The sequence below is a fragment of the Mus musculus genome, chromosome 6, assembly GCF_000001635.26.
Source record: "Mus musculus strain C57BL/6J chromosome 6, GRCm38.p6 C57BL/6J".
Classification (NCBI taxonomy): domain Eukaryota; kingdom Metazoa; phylum Chordata; class Mammalia; order Rodentia; family Muridae; genus Mus; species Mus musculus.
In genome coordinates this window covers 25,955,485-25,979,062 of record NC_000072.6, presented here as the reverse complement: position 1 = coordinate 25,979,062, position 23,578 = coordinate 25,955,485, and the positions used below count along the sequence as shown (strand labels likewise).

The 23,578-nt window shown below is 36.2% G+C and overlaps 1 long non-coding RNA gene and 1 pseudogene across 1 annotated transcript in view; one reads left to right on the top strand and one right to left on the bottom strand.

Moving 5' to 3' along the window:
* Gm20756 (predicted gene, 20756) overlaps positions 1,836-23,578 on the bottom strand; it is a 45,802-nt gene continuing 24,059 nt past the window's right edge. The window contains exons 7-9 of the long non-coding RNA NR_040771.1: positions 23,145-23,177; positions 6,288-6,390; positions 1,836-2,552 (exon numbers count right to left, since the gene is read on the bottom strand). This is a non-coding gene — a long non-coding RNA (predicted gene, 20756). The remainder of the gene's footprint in view (positions 2,553-6,287; positions 6,391-23,144; positions 23,178-23,578) is intronic.
* Gm6719 (predicted gene 6719) lies at positions 1,917-2,452 on the top strand (annotated as a pseudogene).

Here is a 23,578-nt window from a genome sequence, read left to right as displayed (position 1 = left end):
TGCCTGGCAACCCATTTCATGGTTACAAGAAACCAAAACTATACTGAAAATTTCCAGTAGTTTTAATACACAGTGTGTTTTTACATTTTTGTACCTTCCATGTTGAAGGAATCAGCTGCAGTACACTAAAAATATCTTGCACTTTTTAAAATAGCATAGCTAATATTGGTTATGTCCCTAAACTTTCAATATACATATCTCTAAAGTCAAGATATGTGTGAACAAATTGTTTTATGGAAAATGAATGCCACTAAACAGCATTCCTAAGTAGATATAACATTTCTGATGTGATACTGTAATAGGCATTTTCTTGGATTATAGGATTATTTTCGAATGAGAGTCAAAAATGTTCCTTTTCATGATGTCTTTGCAAAAAAAAAAAAATGCTGACAGCTTCTATAAATAGTTGAGAGTGACCTCAGTCTGAGTAAAAAGGAAGTGTGTTTCACACGCTGATGCCTTTGTCATCTCTCTCTGATGTTCTTCTTCATTATTCATTATGTATATTTTGTTTATGGTATGAACTGTGTACATCTCCTTTTCTATTCAGAACCCAGACACAGTTGCACTACTCCATTTGGACAATACATCCTAAGTTTTATAAGAAAACAGGCTTTGCAAGTCATAAAGAGTGAGCAAGGAAGTAGTATTCCTATATGGTCTCTGCTTCAGTTCCTGCCTACAGGTTCACACATTGAGCTCATACTCTAGTTTCCTGAAATAACTGTCTGCGATATGCAAGTTGCAAGATGAAATAAAGCCTTGCTTCCCCAGTACACTTTTAGTCATGGTGTTTATCACAGCAATAGAAGTCCAACTAGGACCACAACCTTGTTCTGACAGATAAATCGGAAAAGGATGGTCTCTGAGAGATTGTCAGATGTACACCCTGCTAATTCTAATGCAAGTACAAATTAGCCTTTTGGAATTTTCTTGAAATAGGTAGAAATTTTTCACCTTTTCAGTTAAGTATTTTTCACAGCAATAATTCCCATGGGACAATGTTTGACAGTAACCCATAATAAAGCTAGGTCTGAATTACAAAATCAAAAACAGAATCTATGAATTATTTAACAACTGTTCATTTATACAATATATTTAGTGACACTGCCTTTTTAAATATTGTACCAAAATTGGGAAGGTTTATTCTCTATAAAACAATAGGTCAAGCTGAAACACTGCACAGCCCGCTTATAATCTGTGCCAGATGATTTTGTGGACATGGACCTCTTGTTTGCCCCTGTACCATTTTTTAAGGGTTATAGTGCTTTGAAATGCATTTTTGAAGAATTAAAGACATGTGTCTGGGTTTTGAGACCTCCTCAGGGGTCTGTACCCTTCTGCTCATCTCAAAAAAATCTTCTACCTTTGTGTCTATATTATATTATTGATAAAGCTGTAATGATTTCTGATTGCATTAAGGTGCACAGCTGAAAGAACATGCATTCTATTATACTTTTCTCAACACAATCTTTTATGTGTCGGGAGAATTAGAATGTATTTTGCTATTGAATGCTTTAGCAAACAGAAAGATAGAAATAGAGTAAATTGCCTAATCAAAGGAACAGAGGTTTGCAGGAGCAACACTAAAGTTTTAATGGCAGGGTCTCACTGGGGGCAGTCCACTAAATTATGGGTTATTTTCCTATTTCATTTGCCTGGTTTACCTTTTATATTGAAATAATGAACCCGGGAGTCATGCTCAGATGAATTCTTCTGTTAGCTGTGCTTCTGGCTGTCCATTAAAAGAAATAAAATGGGTGGTAATCTTATAACATTCTAACCGGAAGACTGTAAATAAGAGAAATGGGCCAGATTGCATACTCCACATCTGTGAGCACACTCTCTTTTAAGGTCATTATTCCAGTCCTTTCATTTAGAGATCTACCGATGTCAAAGGATATAAAGAAAATTATGGTTCTTGTCCATTTGAGACATCTGCAGTTGGGTGTCGGTGAAAGGTGTCTTTTCCTGTGTAAACATGGTGCGGACCAAAGCAAACCAAGTCCCAGGAGCCTACAGAAAAGCGCTGGCTTCTCAAGCCCCTAGGAAGGTGCTCAGCTCCTCCACCTTCGTCACCAATTCTTCAAGTTCCTCGAGAAAAGCTGACAATAAGCATGCAGGAAGAAAACCAATCTGTGTGCGCCCAACTCCCAAGTGGCAAAAAGGCATCGGGGAATTCTTCAGGCTGTCCCCTAAAGATTCTAAAAAAGAGAACCACATTCCTGAAGAAGCAGGAAGCAGTGGCTGAGGAAAAGCCACGAGAAAAAGCGTGTCCTTTGCAACTTCATCACAGCGATGATGAAAAGGAATAGAATTCACTTATCTGAATAATGTCTTTCATTTACCTACATTACTTACATGTACATTTGAGTAAATGAGTGTGTCCAATTGGCTTGTTGATAGGGAAAAAAATTAGGCTAAAATTTAGCCATTCAAAAGAAACCAGATGCTATTTACTGTTGGTTGTTTTTGTGCGGCATTATTGTCTTCTCAACACAAGTTGTTTCCCAGATTTACATATGCATTTCATATAAAGCATTTTTTCTTTCCTATCAAAAAAGAAAAGAAACCAGCTATTAAAGTAGAGAATTTTTATAATTTGTAAATTCGAATTGCATACTTAAATTTATGTCATATGCTCCTTCTTTTACCTGTTAAAGCTTCTTTGTAAAATCAACCTTACCTGATACTCTAATTACTAATCTACTATCTTTGATTAAATTTTTGTACTGATGCCATTTTATGGGCATTGATTATGAAAATGGTGCCATATTATTATGGCATGTTTGGTTTAAATATTTGACTTAGTCTTTTTTGCATTAAAATTTTCAATATTAAAAAAATTATTTTTACTTCCATTTTTAGATCTTGGATGGTTTTGTTCAATTCCTTCACCTGTTTGGTTGTATAGAAAAGAACTGTTTATAGAAGCTTTAACCATTCTTTCAAGGACATTATGAAAAGTAAGTGATATTTTTAACTCTCATTCACAATGATCCTATAAATGAAGAAACTGCCTATTACACTATCATGAACTGTTATATCTGCTTAGAAATGATGCTTAGTAGAGTTCATTTTTGATAAAAACGAATTTGTTCACATGTAACCTGGCTTTAGAGACATTTATTCTGAAAATGTAGGGACATAATCAGTATCAGCTATGCTATTTTTAAAAACACAATGTATGTTTAATGCACTGTAGCTGCTTCCTTCAACATGGAAGGTAGATGGAACAACTGCTTTCTCAAGCTAATCAGTAACATCTTAGGTCAGGGCTGGTAGTATGGGCTGAAGGCAAATTAGGAGGATAAGAGCTATAGTAATCAGAAGGCACTTTATTCATGCATGGAATTATCAAATGAAAAATTTAGTAAAAGTTACAAAAATAAAATAAATTTATTAATAAAGACACCTTTTTTTCATTTTTTTCTTAGTTAATTTTTTATCTTTTTCCTCTTTAATGCATTTACCTTAAAATTAAAATGCAAGTAAGAGGGACTTAATTGAACCAGAGTGATAAGCTATAAAATTCGGCTGCCTCGTACACAAGTACAGAGATTGTGGTGATTATGCTCAGCATATCTGCGATGGTTCCCAAGACAAAATTGTGCAATATAATAAAAGCTTCCTTCTCTGGCTGTGCCCCTGATACCTCTGGCCATCTTGGTCTAATGATGCAATGACCATGGGTTATCTTCATCTAGGTTATCATTTCAGCTCCTTCTATCAAAGTATATCCACCATCGTAAAGTGATGAGTGACTCCTCACAGAACCAATTCAGCTGCATCAGCCTGCAGATGGAAGACTGCAGTTGATACACAAAGAAATAGAAAATTCTAATGATTTCTGCTTCTTGTTTCTTTTTTAAAATAACTGTTTATAGCAGCATTGTTCATATAAGAACTTTAAATTTTTATGCTGGGCCATGGATATAGCTCATAGAAAAAGCAGTTGGGTTCAGTCCCCAACAGTGCAAAAAATCAAATAAACAGAAAGAATCTCAAATGCTATTTCCTGAATTTAATGTCTTAAAAAGGCATGCAACTAGGTCTCATGCCATATTTACTTTGCAAGTCTACTTTAAAATAATCCAATTTATAAGAAAATAAAAAAGTCAAGTAGAAAAAAAGAAAGATGATAACTAACAAGAAGGAAAAAAGGAAGAAGGAAGGAAAGAAGAGTGAAGGAGAAGGGGGAATTATTTCAACTCTTATTCCAGCTGTTTCTATAAAACTTGTTAATTTCCTTTTGTTCTCATAAAATTCAATGCAACAATAGTTACATAACTGATAATAATTAGGGAGAAATGTGTTTTTTATTTTTTTTTAATGTTTTTAAATGAAAAATAAAAGCACATCACTTTCCCTCCTCCCATCTCCCCAGCTATTCTACCTTAAGCCCCTCACATTTCAAGATGTTACTTTTTATTGATTATCCTTTTTATTTATATATGTATGCACACACATATATAAATGTGTGTGTATATATGTATATATATATATATATATATATATATGTCTATAGATATAGATACACACACACACACACTGTGTTTCTGCAAGTTGTATATGTACGTGTGTACAAGATATACCCACATACAACTTGCTGAATCCATTTTTGTGTTTTAGTTTTATTTTTTAAGGTTAAGTTTAGGAATGTGTGACTTGACTATTGTAGCATTACAAAAGTTGAGAGCCATATGGATTTTCAAAGAAGCTGCCTGGTCTTCTGGAAGACTCAATTTCATTCATTTCTCTGTCCTTTTGATAAATCCTTATACCTAACAGATTGCCTAGCAAGTTTATTTTCCCATGGAATAAACAATACATAAATGTAAGAGTCATGACTAAGTTATAATTTCAGCAAGACATTTTTGAAACATATTTTTCCATTTGACTATTTCTTGTTTGTTATTGCTGTCCAGTGCTGCCTGAAACATATACTTTTAGTAACACACAAGCTGCTACATCTTTCATCTCAGTTATATGATAACTCTAAACTTGACTTGCAACTCAACTCATTAAGAAACTCTTCAGCTCTTACTGTATTTCCCTAGTTTTGTTGACAGTTAAGGTACAATGCATGAACTACCTGTGTTCATTTTGTTGTTGATATGATGCTGTTGTTGTTTTCAGTAAATTTACTTTTCTTTTCCAGAGAAACGACATAAAATAGTTGTATGAAGTGTGATCAGAATCACATAGGGAAAATGCAGTTGGTTATGGTAATGTGGAAGAAAGGGTTTGTATGTGACCCCTGATATCATATACAGCCACAAGTCACAGGAACAATAAAAACTTGTCTAAACTTGTGATGCTTTTTGACTTGGCATCCCTTTCAGCTAATAAAACCCCTGAAGTGGTAATAAATTAAAGCTGCACTTGTCTGAAGAAGCTAGTGAAGTAACTGGATTGCTTTGAAAGTAATGATTCAAGTGGCAGACAAGAAGACACTACAGGGTGCTACTGTCAAATTGCTAGAACTGTTTCTCGTCATTTTGCATTCTGTGCATGAGTGCAAATGAAATTGAATTCCCTATGCCTAAACATGGGAATAGGACAACAAAGATACAAAAGCTCAAAAGGAATGTACAGGTCAGTGTATATTAAATCAGTATACATGAGAACAGTGAATATAGTTTCCAAGGAGAAACATGATGTGATGCTGGGATTGTAGCTCAGTAGTAACAGGTATGAGACTTGAGGTTCATTCCAAACAGCTAGGAAAAGAAATTAAAGAGGAAACCAAGGAGAACTACTAGATGGAAAACATTGACACTCCTACAGGATATTGAGACCCTTGTAGTTATAAAACACAAAATTACCTACCACAGGCTTCAAAGCAGGACATTGCTCATCAGAAACATGGACTTCCTGCAAGTAACTGACCATAATTTAGCCTAATACTCTCTCTTATGTCAAATTTCATTATAACATTGTCTCCTATTCTTTCTTGCTCTCCTTCCTTCTCGTCCTCCCCCTCCTCCTCCTCCTCCTCCTTTACCTCCCCCCTCCTTCTCCTCTCCCTCCTCTTCTACCTCCACCTCCTCCATGATTAGTTTTGCCCACTGCTTAAAATATCAGAGGATAATTTTTAACTTTTTCATCTTGAGTATTGCATCTCCAAATCATGTTAATATACAGGTATAAATGGTGCAAATGTTTTAAGATAATTCTGATATTTTATACTTTTAAAAACACTTTACTATGAAATGTCTTTATAACAATTTTGATTTTGTATGTATGCATATAACAACATTTAAACTTCTTCAGTAATTTAAGACCTGTCATTTTGTATAGCTTGATTCTTGAGACAAAGATTCTTGATATTTTGGTTATTTGTAATGACTATATGGCAGAGGAGACCCATCACTGTTTTGAGCAATTCTACAAAAAAAAGAAGAAGTTATTACAGTTAATTGTTAGAAATCACAAAATTAACAACAATGATGGTACACATTTATTTTTATATATTTTATATTTTATCTACTCATATATACTAAAATATAATTTGTCTACTCGTCAATCTCAGAATCATACAAATATTTTGGCATATATAAGGGATTTTGACTGCTAAAATATATGCTATTACTGCCTATTTTGATTCATGCTGTAACCAAGCCGTATTTTTAATATATCCACAATAAATCTTACTGCAATAATGTAAAAGTCCCTTTGATTTTAAGGGGACTACAGATAAGAGATTCTATGACTCTCTAGAAACTTCAAAATTTGGAATTTTAAAAATTGAAGAGACTGTGATAGATTTTGAGGATTTTTGAAGTTGGACTAAATGTATTTTGCATTATGCTATGGCTACATATGGCCCCATTGAGTCAGGTGATTGCAAGTCTATTGGGTTGAGGGGTTTAATTTGGTAGTTTGAATATGCTTCACCCAGACAGTGCCAATATTGGGAGGTAAGTTCAAGTAAGAGTAGGTGTGGCCTTATTGGAAGAAGGGTATCACTGTCGGGCCTTAAGATCCTACTTAAAGCTTCTTGAGGGATTCAGACATGGTCTTTTTTCCTTCAGAACTAGATGTAGAACTCTCAACTCCTCCAGTGCCATGCCTTCCTGGATGCTGCCATGCTTTCCATAGTGATGATAATAGACTAAACCTCTGAAAGTATAAGCCGTCCCCAATTAACTGTTGTCCTGTATAATAAAACAAAAGAAACAAAAATGAATTTTAATTAACTTTCTTGATTATATATTTATGATTTTTATCTTTGGCAATTTTCAACTTAAAAATGGTTATCGTTTAGGACCTAAACATTCAGGAGGGAGGCATTCATGATTGGCTCTATAACATTTACCTCTCAATGGAACATATATGCAAGTTCCTAAATCTAAAAGCAGTTCACATTAGAGTAGATGTCATAAATACAGCTACAGGGACATCACCATTCCTTTAAAAATACAAATCATGTCAACTTCCTTTTTGTTAAAATGATCCCTTATAGCTTTCATTCAAAGCTACTCTAGCTTTTCTATATGATTCAACAGGCAATAGTATAATGTTTAGGGCAGCTCTGATTGTCTATTCCAACAGTTTCTTGCCTTTTATCTTTGTGAACTAAGGGCACACTAAGATCACCCAATGTGCAAGATGGTATTACATCTTAAGAGAAGATGAATGTTAGTGCACCCATCGTGTAGTGCTCATTAAATACATATGCAACCCATATGTGCAATGTGGGAAAGGGGGAATTGTTTTGGCTTACTCTTCTAAGCCACAGTCTTTGAACTGAGTGAATTCAGGGTAGGAACCTGGAGGCAAGGATAACGCGGAGGGGAAGGATGAACGCTGCTTAAGAGCATCTACCTCAACCTGGTTTGTTTTCCATATAACCCAGAACAATTGCTCATGTATTATACCATCCACAGTGGGCTGCACCCTCCATATAAATTATTAATCAAGAAACTGACACCTACAGTCTGATGTAGAAGAGATAGTTTTTCATTTGAGGTTGTTCTTTTCAGTTGACTCTATCTTGTGTGAGCTTAAAAAAAAGCTAACTGGTACAGCAGTAGAATAAACCAAACAGGAAAAGATCTTTTATTTTTTTGTGAGACACTGGATTTGCATGTGAAATTGATGTGATATGGTTTCTTTCTTAGATATTCCCACTTCCATATGTAAACATAAATACTCTCACCAACAGACAAACACACACAAACACACACACACACACACACACACACACACACACACACACACACATGCACACAGAGAAACACATATCTAAATACAAAATTGAAAGCAGACAGGGCCCAAACATTTGTTTAAATCCCAGTAACCAATTTTCTATGATTCCCTCTAATTTCTTCATGGCCTTGAGCAATTCAGGTAGTTTTGTTTTCGTGTTTATTAGTTACTTTTACATGAGGTAGGTCTGTGGAGAGACTGCTAGGGAAAACTTATTTCTAGAAGTATAGCTTCCCTCCAGCTAAAATGAAACCTATTGCTCAACTCCCATAGATAGAACAAATACAGAAACTTAATTTCCAAAGGTGACTCAAGGCAGTGGCTAATTCATTTTTAGATTTGTAGGAGTGCAATGTAAAGGAGCTTTCCAGAAAGTGAAAATGATCCTGATGAAATTCAGTGGTTCTGATCAAGGAAAAAATATATATTGCCCACCTTAGGAGAGGTAAGTTGGTTCTCCCTTATACATTTTAGTTACAGAATTTTTTCAGAGTTCAAAAATTATGGGATATTTTTTTAATCATGGCAAAAAATAGCAGCAGCATTTGAAAGCAAGTTATTTGTGAGACAGAAAGGTGGCCTGGATTTGTGGAGAAATTGCTGGAGGATAAAGATATTATTTTTCTGGAATATCAGCTGAAGCCCATCTGTGCACACTGTCTGCTGATGTCTTAATTCTGAGCCTTATTACCAAAGGCTCCCAGCAAAGGTCATCAAACAAACACATGGAACCATTTGTTAGAGACAGAGATTAGGAGCAATATGCGTGAGTCATAGTGTTCCTCTCTACCTCTCCTGAGCAGCAAAAATGTGTAAATTTTCCCCAAAATTATTACATATTAAAGCAATAAAGTCACTCAACCTAGAAAATGCTCTACTCCTTGTTCCCAGTTTCTATTAAGCTTATTCATCTTGTACTGACTTTTTCACTTTCAAAGTACAAACAAAAAAGGTCCCTAAAAAGAAATAGAAAAGTGATAAGTATAGATTTTTATGAGAAAAGGAAAACACATTCAGATTTGTTGTTTATTTTCTAAATGGTGCCTTTTGTAAATACTGCATAAAAATTATACACAAGAAAATGCACTAAAAAGAGTAACTTTAGCTGGTTCGCACACAGATTCCAAAGGAAAGAGTTCTTTTGTCTGGAGTGAGTCTAACACTCCCATGCTCAATACAGGAATTAGGAGCCTTACTGGATGAGTTATCTCACCAACCCTCATTAAGATTTCCAATGTCTCGATATTCATAAGGGAAATTGGTCTGAAGTTACCTTTCTTTGTTTGGTCTTTGCATGGTTTAGGCATAAGCGTAATTGTAGCTTCATAGAAGGAATTGGGCAATGCTCATTCTGTTTCTATTTTGTGAAATAGTTTGAAGAGAATTGGTATGAAGTCTTCTTTGGAGGTCTGATAGAATTCTGCACTAAAACCATCTGGTCCTGGGCTTATTTTTGTTGGGATACTTTTATACAAAGAACTCAAGAAGTTAGACTCCAGAAAACCAAATAACCCTATTAAAAATGGTGTACAAATCTAAACAAAGATTTATCAATTGATGAATACAAAAGGGCAGAGAAGCACTTTTAAAAATGTTCAACATCCTTAGTCATCAGAGAAATGCAAATTAAAACAACCCTGAAATTCCACCTCACACCAGTCAGAATGGTTAAGATCAAAAATTCAGGTAACAGCAGATGCTGGCAAGGATGTTGAGGAAGAGGAATACTCCTCCATTGCTGGTGGGATTGCAAGCTGGTACACCTACTCTGCAAATCAGTTTGGCAGATCCTCAGAATATTGGACATAGTACTACCTGAGGACCCAGCAATACTACTCCTGGGCATATACCCAGAAGATGTTCCAAATGGTAAGAAGGACACATGATCCACTATGTTCATAGCAGCCTTATTTACAATAGCCAGAAGCTGGAAAGAATCCAGCTATCCCTCAACAGATGAATGGATACAGAAAATGTGGTACATTTACACATTGGAGTACTGGTCAGCTATTAAAAACTATGAATTTATGAAATTCTTAGGCAAATGGATGGATCTGCAGGATATCATCCTGAGTGAAGTAACCCAATCACAAAATAACACACATGATATGCACTCACTGATAAGTGTATACTAGCCCAGAAGCTCAGAATACCCAAGATAAAATTCACAAACCACATGAAACTCAATAATAGGGAAGACCAAAGTGTGGATACTTCAATCCTTGTTAGCAAGGGGAACAAAACACCAATGGAAGGAGGTACAGAGACAAAGTGTGGAGCAGAGACTGAAGGAATGACCATGCAGATACTGCCCCACCTGGGGATCCATTCCATATACAACCACCAAACCCAGACACTATTGTGGATACCAACAAGTGTTTGCTGACAGGAGCCTGATATAGCTGTCTCCTGAGAGGCTCTGCCAGTGCCTGACAAATACAGAAGTGTATGCTCACAAACATCCATGGGCCTGAGCACAGAATACCCATGAAGAAGCTAGAGGAAGTACCCAAGGAGTTGAGGGGGTTTGCAGCCCCATAGGAGGAACAATAATATGAACTAACCAGTACCCCCCAGAGCTCTCAGGGACTAAATCACCAACTGAAGAGTACACATGGTGGGACTCATGACTTTAGCTGCACTGCACATGTAGCAAAGGATGGCCTAGTAGGACATCAATGGGATAAGAGGCCTTTGGTCTGTGAAGGCTCTATGCCCCAGAGTAAGGGAATGCTGGGGTCAGAAAGCTGGAGTGGATGGGTTGGTGAGCAAGAGGAAAGGGGAGGTGATAGGGGCAGGGAGTTTTCAGAGGGGAAACCAGGAAAGAGGATAACATTTAAAATGTAAACAGAAAATATCCAATAAAGTCAAAAAAGAACTAGAATTTAGCATTGCCAAAAAGAAAAAGAAAGAAAGAAAGAAAGAAAGAAAGAAAGAAAGAAAGAAAGAAAGAAAGAAAGAAAGAAAGAAAGAAAGAAAGGAAGGAAGGAAGGAAGGAAGGAAGGAAGGAAAGAAAGAAGGGAAGGAAGGAAGGAAAGAAAGAAGGGAAGGAAGGAAGGAAGGAAGGAAGGAAGGAAGAAAGAAAGAAAGAAAGAAAGAAAGAAAGAAAGAAAGAAAGAAAGAAAGAAAGAAAGAAAGTGTCTGAAATCCCTGTGGATCTATCAAAGCTACAGACATTTTTGTGTGTGTGTGTGTGTGTAGGTTTGCTGGAAGATTGGGGTTTGGTTATATACAGAAGACAAAGAAAGTTTTGTTTAAAAGGACCTTAAAATTTTCATCCTATTCTCTTATCATCCAGAGATATCATACAGAGGGCAGAGCATAGGTGAGAGAGGTATGTCATGCGCTGGTACAGAGACAGGCAGAAACCAAAAACAAACAAACAAACAAACATAAAACATACTTGAAAACAATTATGAGCAACATAGGGTGGATCCCCAGGAGGATTGGCAAGTCCACAAAACAAGAATCTCAGCCAATTTGTAAAATAAGTGCTGACAAACAATCTTCTTTCCTCCCATATCCAAAGCCATTAAAAAGAAAGTCAACCACTACCCAGGCAGCTCTGGAGGCTAAAATTCTTCCCTTCAAGCTCCACTCAAAGAAAACAGGACAAGACTCGGGAAACTGTCCACTGGGTCTAAGAAGCATACCTCTAATCAGAAGGAGAAAACTCTGAGTTAGATACACACAATAGAAACCTTTGAGCCATAGACCCAAGTGAGACTTACTCTCTCCCAGAATGGGGGATAAGAAGGAGCAATTGTTTATCACATCAAGAGAGCTACTTACATCCCTTTACAGTACTTAGAGGTGAAAGTCACTCTTCTTTTAATGTTCACTTCTCGGCCCATGCACCATACCCTGCAGTTCTAGTGCAAACCACACAAAAAGCAACACAACATTTCTGATCTTCTCTGAGAACAATATGAACACACACACACACTCACATATGTGACTGACCACACAGGTAGAATACACCTGTGCACATGTACCAAAGTATATAGATAGTCTGTGCCTGCTCATACATGCAAAGTTGTTCTGGGAAGATGGTCTGAATGTTCACACCCATACACGTGGCTAAATGGAGACATCTCTGCATACATGGACAAATGATGTGCTTTGGATGTGAAATGCTCCTGTAGGTTCATGTATTTGAGCACTTGGTTTCCACTGCTGCTCAAAAGAAAGGCAGGGATGGAACAGAGTGAGGGAAAATTGAATCAATAACTGGCTCAACCAGAGACCCCCCCCCATGGCCAAGCACCAGTCCCTGACACTATTAATTATACTCTTTTATTCTTGCAGACAAGAATCTCTCATAACTGTCCTCTGAGAGGATCTACCCAGCAGCTGACTGAAATTGAAGCAGATACTGATAGCCAAACATTGGGCAGAGATTGCAGACACTTAAGAAAGAGTTGTGGGAAGGATTGAGGGTATAAAGGGGAAAGAAACCCCATAGGAAGATCAACAGAGTCAACTGACCCCTGGGAGTTCTTTTGAAAAAGAAACTGACTTTTACCAATTCACCTAATCAATATGTGCCCATCATTATTCCAGAATATAGTGTATTCGTTTGGGTAAAAAGAAAGATAACTTCTTGTTCTTTGTGTATCTTATATGATGTAAAAGTTTGTTTTTGCATATGTAGACAAGGAAATATGTAAACAAAAGAGGTTCATGAATAGCCAAGGCAAGCTCAAGTTTATAAAGTGTCCTATTTATGCCTATGTGAAACATTCTGTCATCATGTTCACGTGTTAAAAGTTACCAAGGCCAGCCTGGTCTACAAAGTGAGTTCCAGGACAGCCAGGGCTATACAGAGAAACCCTGTCTTGAAAAAAAAAAAAAGTTACCAGCATTCCCTTGGGCCTCTTATTTAAAGACAATTATTTCATTCTTAATGGCAGATCTTTCTCATGATATATCCATCTCCAAGAAGCCCCACTGTTTAATACTATATTGAGAGGTGCATTTAAAATACAAATCAGGCAGTTGGACGTACTCATTCTGACCACTGTAACCCTGATTCTTACTTCTGTAAAAGCAAGACACAAATATCCCATACCACTTTCTCTCCAAATCATAGCTTTCCTGGCATCCATTCCAAAATCTCAAGCTCAGAGTCTTGTCTCAAAATAACATCAAACATATTTTAGTGAGACTCAAAGCACTCTTTATCCTGAGGGAAACTGCTCTCCAAATGTGAGCCTATAAGATCAGCCAAGTTACATGTTTCCACAATACGGCAGTGAGACAGGCATATAAGCCAGCCATTCTATTGTAACTAGGATAAATGAGAAAGGTTAAAGATATAACAGTTCCTAAGTCCAAAGCCCCAACAGTGTAAGAGCAAGTCATAAAACTTGAGAATACTATTATCTAACGCTTTGAGTCACTTGGCCAAGTCACTAGGGCAGTAGTTGGGTCCCCAGTGTCCTAGCCTCACTCTACAGCCTTGTTCCATTGATGATGGGTACCCAGCTTTACATTGACATAGAAGTCCAAGTTAATGACTTTATGATTCCATGGTATCAAGAACAATTCAGCTTCAATTGCCCAACAAACAAGGTTCCAGTGTTGATTTCCCAGCATGGGAAAGACATTTGCCTAGCACTTGAAGCTATATAGGCCATTCTATGAAATCTAGGTTGCGGTAATCAGTCTCCCACAGCTGTTTTACTCTTTGTTTCTAGACAGTTGTAGTATGTAGACAAACACAAGGTTTACTACCTAGACTCTCAAAAGAAGCAGTCACTGATGTATACACCTTGTCATACTAGAATTATGTAGGACAGATGATGATTGTGTTATTAATGTACAGCAAGAAATGTAGGGGACTACATAGCAGCAAGTCCCAAATTCATGGAGGCAGCCTGGACCTCTCATTTGGAACTGCTTGCATTAAAGCTCTAGAATGCTGGGAAGTGAGTGACAGAATAAACAATCTCCAAATGTCCTTTGTGGTCACTTTTGTTCATCTTCCTGAACGACACAGAAGTTATCCTTATGGGCTTTTGATATATAGTCTGGATGCTTTTTCTCAAATATGCTATCTCATCTGTTATAAGGTATACAAAGCAGATTGAGTATTTTTCAGATCTTTAAATTCTGCTTGCTTTGGCTTGTCCATTTTTCCTTCAAGTAAGTTCTTACCTCTTGAATTTATACCACAAGCAGTCATGGTTATTCCTACAAACCTTTATGAGTGATTCTTTTCTATCAAGTATCTTATTTCGTCACTCACAAGTTCTTGCTGCACAATAGTTGTTTTTCACCCAGTTTTAAGAGTGCTACTAACATTGGAATGCCATTAACATGACTTTTACCCCTCCCCCCCGTGTGCCTCTACAACTAGTATCCTATTCATGACTTTTAAGGTACTATCTAAGGTAACAGATGTTTCTTCCACAGTTTTCCTACTCTTCTGAGCTCTCACTAAAATTGCTTTCACATCCTATTTCAGCAACACTGGTTCAGGAGTTTCACCACGCATCCATTCTTTACCAGTTACCCAGCTGCTGAGTAACTCCCATATATTCTTTTATTTATTGCAGAACTTAGTACTGAATTCAGTGCCATTATTTCAAGTTTCTATTCCTAAAAGTCTGACTTAGACTGGGTTAGTTATAAACTATCAAATAAACTTATTGTTCAATGTTGTAAGAATTATCAGATGAAAGTGCAAGTCATGTGGTGTCTGTTGAGGGCTCATCCTTTGCCCTAAACGCCATGCCTTTGTAGGGAACTATAACCAATCCCATTTATAAATGCAAAATTCTCATGGCATTACTCTATCCCCAAGACAAATTTCTTACTAACTGTCTGGGAAGCTTCAATTTATGAATTTATGGATAGTAGATATATGCTTGGAGGAAGCCCCATTCAAACTAGAGTAGAAGAAAATAATCAATATAGACCTATAAAGAGTGAGTTGAACAGAGGCTAGAGGTGTCACAGCTCACCAGCTATTTCATCCAAGCCTCTCACTAGCTCTTCCTCCACCAATCAGTGCATAATGATACCCTACTTTCTACAAAATTATAAGATTTCAGCCCATAAGCTTTGAGAAAAAAAGTTCTGTATTATATGCTAATGACACAATCTTTATATAAAATTAATGTATGAATTTGTCAACAGTGTACTTCATGTAAGATAAGACAAACTATATAGATGTTCCTAAATTATATACTTTAGAATATTCACACATAAACATTGACAGGACAGAAACAGAGGGCATACTGTGCATACTCATATTTGTATACGAGTGTTTGCTACCTATATGTCTGTGTACTACATGCTTGTTTGGTGACAGTGGGGGCCAACACAAGAGCATTGATCCTCTGAGACTGGAATTAAAATGGTTTTGAGGTGCACGTGGTTGCTGGGAGCTGAGCCGGATTCTTCTGGAAGAATAGTGGGCACTTTTACCTACTTAGTCATCTCACAAGCTCCCTCTACTATTTTTTGTTTTTTTGCTACCATGAGCCTATATTTACTTGAAATTTTTCATAAGTTGATTTAAAATTTGATGTATATGAGAAAAAGATGCCATATTCTTTTTCATTTTAACATTTTAGTCAGATTAGAAAACTTGAACTACTCAAAATATCCTGTAAAGCCACCTGCTTATTTTCTAAATTTTCTTTCTTATTTCTGATGAAATTATAAGCATATGATAATATTCTATTTTTAACATTTGCTACCATATTTATAACGCTACCATTAACAGTAAAAGTACTTTCATATTATATAAGTGATACTAAATTAATCTGTCTCGTTGTTCAGTGACTCTATGTTCCATTTGTTTAAGGGAATTTGTTAGTAATTCACCTATTTCTGACTCCCCTAGGGGGAAAAGAAATGTCACTCAGAATCAAGTGGCAAAGTCGTTCCTGGCGTTCTCATCATTGATTTTATTCTGCTCAATTGCTTGCAGTTGCCTGACCTCATTTTACCATGTCAATACTTCTCAGACAACACTCTGTCTTACATGAATCTTTCCAATTTGATTTTTCATATATTAATTTGGTAGAGCTGCTGTCAACTGTATAGTATCTTCACCATTCAGTGAGACTACTCTGTCACTTTCCTAGCTCACAGGAGGAAGTCAACCAGGAAAAAAAAAGATAACCACAGAAAAATTAAATCTTATGTTCTGGGTTGGATTGCACAGATAGATGAATTCCAACTTCCCCAGGACATTCAAACCCATTTCCAAAAGTTAAAATCAGTGCAAATAATTTAAAAATATTATATGAACCATGCAAACCCAATCACCTGAAGCAAGTGGCCATAATCCAAGGGGAGGGGGAAGAAAGAAAGAAAAGACCTTCAGTAACTCCCGTCAGACACACTCACTGGACAGGGACTTCTGACATTTATCTGAGTAACCCCTTTTCTCCTCTTGCCTCTGGAGGGCGAGGGTTATCCGGTTATTTATTCCTATCAACCTCAGGAAATTACGATGTTTCTGAGGCTTCCCTGCCTGTCCTCACACTTAGCATCTCCTTAACTGCCCTCCCATTTGAATATGATATATATTTCTTGCTGACACTTTACTCACAACCAATAAAGGATCAAATATTATGCTTGGTAGAATGCTCAGTGGTTAAGAGCATCTGTTCCTCTTCTAGAGAACCAACATTCGATTATCAGAACCATGCCAATCACAACCAGCTGTGACTCCAGGTCCAAGTGATAAAAAGTTTCTGGCCTCCATGACACCTGTCCTTTTTGTACCTACCAACATAGAGACACAAATATCTACACATAATTAAACATAATGAAGATACATTTTAAAATGTTGTTTCCAGGAATAGTACTGAAAAAATGGTTAAACTATTATTACAAAAAATATATAATATTGATACATTTGTGGTTTAATATCAGCTGCATACTTCAAGCACACCAGTGAAGACACTGCAGTGTCAGGAATGTGGGATCTGAAAGCTAATAGATTAAGAAGATCCCTTGCTGGACTTGATAAGAGCTGTGGCAACACTAATTCTAACACTGTGTGAGAAATGCAAATACCAAATATCAATGCTGTATGAGGAATGAATCTTTCAGTGTAAGTAGTTAGCATATGTGGTGTAACAGTTTAATGGAGGAATGAGGAATAGCAGAAGAATAGAAGAAGATTATAATGGGCATGTGAAAAAGTTAACGTTCTTTACTTAATCTATGTTTGCCATACTTTATTTGGTCCATGTTTGGTATATATTGATTAATTCTATTTAATTTTGAGAACCATTGATTTATGAGTCAGTGTACTAAATTGTGCTCACTAGGCCTGTTTTTCTTTCTCTTTTCACCTGGTCCAAGTCCCAGCAGCATGTGGCACATTAACTATTTCCTGGCAGGTCCTGATTGCAACTACTTCTCTCCATTGGAATCCATATTCAAACACAATGGCACTTTTTGCAATTTCTTATTACCACATGCTGTTGACTGTTCATCATGCCAAACACAAGGCAACACGTGGCAGCTCCCCAGTCAGTTTAATGAAGATCTCACTAAAGGAATGCTGCTAATTCTACATTCTCAAATAACTGTGTATTTCTGTAGTGATAATTTTATATGTTTATGGATCACAACATCTATACATTTCTTTCCTTAGTCTTATATTAGTGTCAAATGTAAACAATGGATTAATGAGAGGAGGGATGGTCAAACAGATGCATGGAGGATAAATGAATGGGTGAAAGGATAGCTGCATGTATGGATGTCTGCATAGATGGGTGGATGCATGTATTATGCATGTATGCATGCATATATACATTTCTGTACGGACTCATAACTTCATTAGAAGACTGGAAAGTGACCTCACTTACAATATTTGGATTCTGGACTGAAAACATAAATATTTATTCCATACTATAGGAGGGAAATGTTTTCTTATTGAAATTAATTAGATAGGTATTCAATTAGCTTATATTAGTTGAGCACTTGATACTATAAATGAATAGGGATATTTGTTACTTGGTTTAAATTGAACAAAATTTTAACAAAATCTCTGGAAACATCTCACATTAATTGAACTTCATTTAGAGAACTAGTAAAATATATGACACAGAGAAATATCACAGGCTGAATCTTGCCTTTAATGTTATAATGGTTGAGAAAGATGCTCAGAATATCTGTTAGAATCTTTCTTACATAGATTTATTTTAACAGTAAACTGCTCTTTGAAAGACTGGAAAATAAAATGATGAATGACTGTATAGAAAAATTCAATGATATTCCTCTATATGATAATACAGCAGGAGTTGATGACTAAGGATACTTTCATGAAATTGGCCCACAATTCTCACAATGACCATTCTAAGTCTCAAAAGCATGTAGGCTGACCAAGCCAGCATGTTCCCTCTCACTGTAAGTATGCCAATGTAACTGCTTATTTCACTGGGCTTTATAATTCTACTATCTCATGATTTTGTAGTTGCTAGGCAACCTTAAGAACACTGTGGTGTGCATACTTAATAAGATGAAGGCAATAAGATATGTTTGTTGGCTTCTTTATAGAGTAGAAAAGATCCAGATCCAAAATAAACTTGTTTCAGAGTGGTACATGGCAGTGACTGGGTACAAATTTTCCATTTTCCTGCAATTGCACTGAGACTTTTTTTCTGAAAAGGTAAAAATGACACTGAGATATTTCCTCATTTTATGTGGACATTTGTGTGATTATTTTTGATGGGGATAAAGCATCAGTATCGTAAGGGGTTTGGGGCCATGGAAGTTCATGTGATGAATGGATTGCAGGGACAGGGCATTTGTAGGACAATATTAAGTATGAATTATTGCAATCCAATTATCCACTGGGCAAACTAAGCCATCAAGCTATATAAGTTGTCACCAGATGTACTGAGGCATTCCATTTGACTCAGGTTAGATGGAATAAGGGGCAGAAGTTTGACTCATAAAATCCTGGCCACTACAAGGTAATAGTTACTGATTCCACCATATTTATAGGTCACTAATGGGAAGTGATCCAGAAGAAATGGTGGCATCCAATTGTCCTTGGCCCTCGTCAAAAAAAAAAAAAGAAAGAAAGAAAGAAAGAAAGAAAGAAAGAAAGAAAGAAAGAAAGAAAGAAAGAAAGAAAGAATTCAGGATTGTAGTCAAAGAGCAAAAGCTTAATCTATTCTCAAAGTCAATTTATTAGCATAATACAGAAATAACATTGAGCCATAATATATTGTTTATTTTCAAATTTTCCAATATAATCATTCTGTTGTAATATTTGTGGACAATCTGTCATACAGAGGAAAATAAAATACCCCTGCATGTCCCTTATAGTCATAGAAGGTTAAAATAACTATTTTCCCTCTCTTAAAAGATCCATTTAGTTTATTAAATGTATGTGAGTGATCCTACCTGGACATGTACACACTATGAGTATGGAGGAGTTTACAGAGGACAGACAAAGGTATTAAGTCTCCTAAAACTGACATCTCAGGTAATTGTGAGCTGTCATGTGGATACTGGTAACTGAACCTGGTCCTCTGCAAAGCAGCAAGTGCTCTGAAAGGTGAGCTATCTCTTTGGTACAGATGTTCCCATTTGAACACTGACAGTTAGTTAACAGGACATTAGAACACGTGACAGGTCACTTCCCTTCTCATTGAGATGTTTCTTTTTACATGAGGAAAATATATTGGACTGAAATCACCCTTCCTCCCTGTATCTGTGATATCACAGATATTTTCCAAGTTTCTACATTTTATCTTTTAATTCTATTCTTAAGAATTTTAATCTTTTTTAATCTTCATTTTTAATTGTTAGACTGTTTATTCCAGAGAGCACTTACAATAATTAGCATATTTTCTCTAGTCTTCTCATCCCCCTCCCCCCACCTTGGATATTTTCTTTATTTACATTTCAAATGTCTTCCCCTTTCCAGGTCTCCCCTTTGGGAACCCTCCATCCCCATTCCATCCCACATCCCCCTGCCTCTACGAGCATCCTCCCCCACCCAGCAACTCCTATCTTCCTGCCCTGGCATTCCCCTACACTGGGGCATTAAACACCCTCAGGCCCAAGGGCATCTCCTCCTCCTGATGTCCAACAAGGCCATCTTCTGACACATATGTGACCAGCGCCATGGGTCACTCCACTTGGTTGGTGGCCCATTCACCGGGAGCTCCAGGGGGTCTGGCCTGTTGAAATTCTTGATTCCTCCATGGGGCTGCAAACCCCCTCAGTTCCTTCAGTCCTTTCTCTAACTCTTCCATCAGGGACCCCTGAGCTCAGTCCAGTGGTTAGCTACAGAGCTTCCTTCTCTGTATTTGTCAGGCTCTGGCAGAGCTTCTCAAGAGACAACTATATCAGGATCCTGTCAGCAAACAATTCCCAGCATCCACAATAATGTCTGAGTTCGTTGGCTGTATATGAGATGGATCCCCAGGTGGGATCTGCTCCATAATTTGTCTCCATATTTCCTCCTGTGATTGTTTTGTTTACCCTTCTAAAAATCACTGAAGCATCCACATTTTGATCTTCCTTCCTAGGCTCCATGTGGTCTGTAAATTGAATCTTGGATAATCTGAACTTTTGGGCTAATAACCACTTATCAGTGAGTACCTACCTTGTTTTTTCCTTTGTGACTATGTCACCTCACCTAAGATACTCTTTTATACAACGTTTCAAAGAAAATAACATTGATTAAAGATATTTCTTGTGATTCAATTCACATTTATTGAAGGTGCTCGATAATCTCAATTTGATACCATTTTAGGTTATTTTTAGTTTTTATTTGCCAATATAATTAAAAAAAACATCAAATCATCCAGAATCTTCAGTGAAGAGCAGAGAAAGGAGTCAGATGAAGCCTCAATATTTCCTAGGGTAGTAAAAGCCACAGGGAAACAACATAAGGGAAGAATAACTATTCCTAAAATATAAAGTGTTCTTACTTTTATTTGTCCACTATTTCGATGAATTCCATTACATAATACTTAAGCTATTTATAAAATATTTGCTCAGAGTCGTTAAAATTAAATTATGTGATCAACAGAAGTCAGCCACACATTGCCCCTTTCCATAAACTTTTTGCTCAAATAATATTTCTCTCAAGACAATAGTAAAAGTTTTCCAATTATGATGGATTTCACCTGTAATATCAGCATTTGGGAAGCCGGGGCAGAAGACTTGTGACTTTGTATATAGCCTGAGTTATATAGTGAGAGATTCTGTCAAAATATAAAATGTTTTACAATGAAATATAATAAAATAAAATAAAATAAAATAAAGCAAAATAAAATGAAATGAAAATTTGTTATAGGAAGTACAGCAGACTACCTCATAGGAAGGACAACCTTTGATAGAGAGAGATATATTGGTTTGAATGAACATACAAGAGTCTGAATATTCATGACTTTTCTATGGAAAACCTGGTGATTTTCAGTTTCCATTCACTATATTGCACACAGCTGCAAACATGTCTATGCTTATATGAGCTTCCTGCTGGGCAGAGTACCACACTAACTTACCACAATGAAGATGGAAAGAGCCTTATACTCTGTTCTCAATCACACTTGTCTAAACCCATTTGGGAGCAGCTTCCTTTGTTTATGTGTTGGCTCACAAGTGGGTATTTTAGTGAGGACTGACAGGTTCCTTTATATCAAGAAGTCAAAAGGGTTAGGAAGTGATTTTCAGTGTGTGTCAGTGATGGGCAAGGCAGTTGACAACCTCAGTTTCCATACACAACTCTAACTCCCACCACCCAACCCTCACCCCCTCACCAATGGCAATGTATGTACTCGTTATCATTTTTGTTTCTTTTTGAAATTCTTTCAACTAGTGCTATACTTGTCATTTCATTCTCCATTTTAATGGTTGACTCTCACAAATTAAGAGAATGATGGCTACAGAATGAAGTAATGAATTTCAGTTTTGTACAATAGATGTTCAAGAGTAGTTACAACTACATTTGTATCTGAGAACAATTAGTCCTTTTCTGGATTGGTTAATGAATTGATTATTTGTTTTTATTAAATATGTCGAACTTCTACATTTATATGTTTACTCAATGAATTCTTTAAACATTTAAAATTATTTATATTATTTCTTGGACAAATTTTCTTAATGTGGCCACTCAATTACAGAAAAAATTTGTACTCAAATAAAATTTCAGTAAGTTTTAGTATGTTAAATAGAGTATGAAAATAGATTATTTAAAATATATCATGCATTTTAATTATGATTTTATTTTTGAGACTATAATGTAATTATATCATCTCTGCCTCCACTTTTCTCCCTCCAGAGCCCTTTGCTTCTCTCTAGCAAATTCACCACTTCTTTTCTTTAGCTGTTATATACATATATCTATGTGCATGTGTGTACACTCATGTTTATAAGTACAAAATGTTCAGTTTGTAGTTTACTTCTATGTATGTTTGCAGGGCTGACCATTTGGTGTTGCATATCCAATTGGTATGCTATTTCCTGAGGGAAATTATTTTTCTAACTCTCTGCATATTTTAGTTCTCTTTAGTTCTTTGTACAGGGTTAAGGCCCTATAAAATCAAGAATCCGTAAGAAAGACAGGCTGGAATGATTTTAAGAGCCAGAGGAGCAGAAATGTTTCTGTGAGATTGTGTTTCCTAGGAATGTCGGTCAGAAGCTATACCCATGAATTCTCAGCAATGAGGCTGTCTGAACATGGACTGAACTAGGATGCCATCAACAAACATACCATTGGAAAGGAGAAACAAATCATTCTTAACAGCTGTACAAAATATATAGCCATTTCAATAATATATTTCACATTATAACACATTATAAAATATTTGGTGCTGAATTAAGGAACTAATGCATTGTAACATAAGCTTGGAAACAATCATATTACTTAGTATAAAAGGGGCTGAGTTATAACTATCTCTGGAGCTGGGAAGATAGTTCAGTGATGGAGTACTCACCATCTTTGCCCAAGGCTCTGAGTTCCTTAGTGCCTGAAGAAGAAAAACATAATCAGTAAATGCACATAAACAAGATTAAGCCACAATCATAAAACTATAAAGAAAAACCCACAGGGGTATAATTTTTATTTTCTAAATATTAAATCTGTATTTTCCCCACAAAAGAAATAAAATAAATAGGAGAAAAACATGATATTAAAACACATTATTCTAATAACAAGAGTTGCTTGAGCTCAGGTATCTAAAAAAAACTAATATTATAATGTAACGTCTGAAAAGCAGAACATTGTTGATGTATTAATTATTGAGTAACAGCTCAAGATTAATTTTATCACATCAAAGGGGAGTCAAAACTAAAAAGTGTTTTTTGTGCTAATTTTCTGCTTTGTATGATTTACCCGTCTTTGTTTTTGTTTTTGTTTTTAAAGTTCATC